Raw genomic sequence first — 2,235 nt, 5'->3', positions numbered from 1 at the left:
GAGAAAGGTAAGGGGGACAAGAGGTGGAGGAGTGTCTGACACAGACCTTCTTCAGAGCCTCCATTGATTCCTTAGCAACACAGGCTCCTGTCACATACACACACACACACACACACACACACACACACACACACACACCCTGAACTGCAAGTTGCAAGCAAGGAACACAGAGAGAGAGGTAAGGGGGACAAGAGGTGGAGGAGTGTCTGACACAGACCTTCTTCAGAGCCTGCATTGATTCCTTAGCAACACAGGCTCTTGTCACACAAATCTATACCCCCAGCAATGCCGATGACCAGTTGCCTGTTAAATGATCTTGCAAAAGGCCTCAGCTCTTTCAGACCTTAATGAAGCACACAGTATGCTAATGTTCCTGAGTTATTCATGATCAGTACCCATCCAGAAGTACAGATTGTAAAGGTATCCCAGTTTAGCAATAAAGATTTTTAGTATAAGATGACTCTCCTGGGACACAGTTTACATAAAAATCCTCATAAAATTCCTACTTCCTGACAGAATAGAAACTTAAGGCCAATTTTAGAAAGGAAGAGATGTGCAAATACAATCATACAATCAAAATTATTTACTTTGAACTATTTCAGAAATCAGCAATAAAATCATGAGGAAAGTCTATTCCTAAACATTTGGCATAATACTCAAGGTTACTTCCAGAGACATAAGCATAATTTGGGTGTTTCCTGCAAGTGTTAATGAAAATGGCCAACATTACATGCGTAAGCTTCTGCCTAACAAAGAATGATTATACCTTGGTGTTACTTCCCATTTAAAATATTTTTCTAAAAAATAAAATAAAATAAAAATAATTTTTTTTTCCGGCCAAAATGGTACACTGCCCCTCAGGGCACACCTCTTAAATTTTCGTTCTCAAAAAGTCACAGAAGGATGCATTCCAGTAGTATAGATGCACAGCTACTCTGCCCGAAACCTTCAACAGCACGACGAAGTTATTCAGGCCCCCAGCAGAAGGTCCTGCACACAAGCCACGGTTCACCCGAGAACTGGGGGCGTCGGCTGGACTCGGATTATGCTCTCCTTGGCAAATAAGGCACAGGTCACAGGTATGTAAAGCCCTGCATCATCGTTCTTTCCCTGATTTTATCAGGAGCAGCCTTTTATTCTGAACCAAAATATGCCTTCCCGAGAGTGAACTGGACAAGCACCGCCACGTCCCACGTAACGAATGACAGCTCGTGGCCTTCCCTATGAACTCTGGGGACAATCTCTGCGCGCTGGGCTTCCTTCTAAGCGTCGCTCTCCTCCTAGAGCTAGAAAAATTTCAGAGCCCTGACATCGCATTATCACCAAAAACAACTTCTGTGAAATGACTTTTTCTTTCTCTTAGCATTCTTTCTGGGACCAAAAGCCCCGCATTCGAGTTCTGCCATGACCACAGAACAGAGTCCAGGTCATAAACACCAAACAAGTTCCCGCCACTCAAAGCCTCTCGGCTCCAGCAGCCTGCTCCCCACTCCCTCTCTCCCGTCCCTCGAAGCCCAGGCCGTCTAAAAGACGATCCAAGCACCTATTCCTCGGGCGGGTCCTCGAGCCTCCGGGGTGCACTCATCGGAGCTCGGCGGGGAGTGGGAGGCGTCCGGGCGGGAGGTGACGGCGGGTCCCAGCCTCCTCAAGCGCTGCCCGGACCGGCACTGGCCAGGCGCGGCCGGGCGCTGCGGATCCGGGAAGGAGGAGGAAGGGGGAGGAGCCGCGAGGCTGCGCCCGGGAGACCCTTGCGCAAGGTGCTTTCCAGCTCGGCTGCAGCTCGCCACGCGCGCCCCACCTCCCGCCGCGGAGTTCTCCCTCTGCGGGGGGCACCTCTATTTCTGGGTGGAAACCCCCGGGGGCGCGACCCGAAAGACACCCTCGATCCCCCAAACGCGGATTACCTGCGGCGTCCGCGCGGCCCCGCCGGCTGGGTGCCCGGCAAGCGGTGGCGGGCGCTCCGAGGCCAGGCGCGCTGGGCCCGCGGGGTCCGGCGGCGACGGCGGCGGGAGCCAGGGCGGCCGGTCCCCGAGCGTGGCGCGTCGGGCCGGGTGGCGCGGACGAATGAGCCCCGGGCCTCGCGCGCCCAGACCGGCCCCTGAGTCACGGCGGCTGAGCCGGCCCCGGGGCGGGAAGGAGGCCGGCCGCCTCCCCTTTTCCATTTCCCCTTTCTCTCCGTAAACAGAAAGCGGCCGCCGGGCGGCCAGGGACGCAGAAGCCCCCGCGCTGGGAAAT

The sequence above is a fragment of the Carlito syrichta genome, unplaced genomic scaffold (assembly GCF_000164805.1).
Source record: "Carlito syrichta isolate Samal-C Ts95f unplaced genomic scaffold, Tarsius_syrichta-2.0.1 Scaffold316192, whole genome shotgun sequence".
In the NCBI taxonomy this organism is placed as follows: domain Eukaryota; kingdom Metazoa; phylum Chordata; class Mammalia; order Primates; family Tarsiidae; genus Carlito; species Carlito syrichta.
This window is presented reverse-complemented; position numbering follows the sequence as displayed.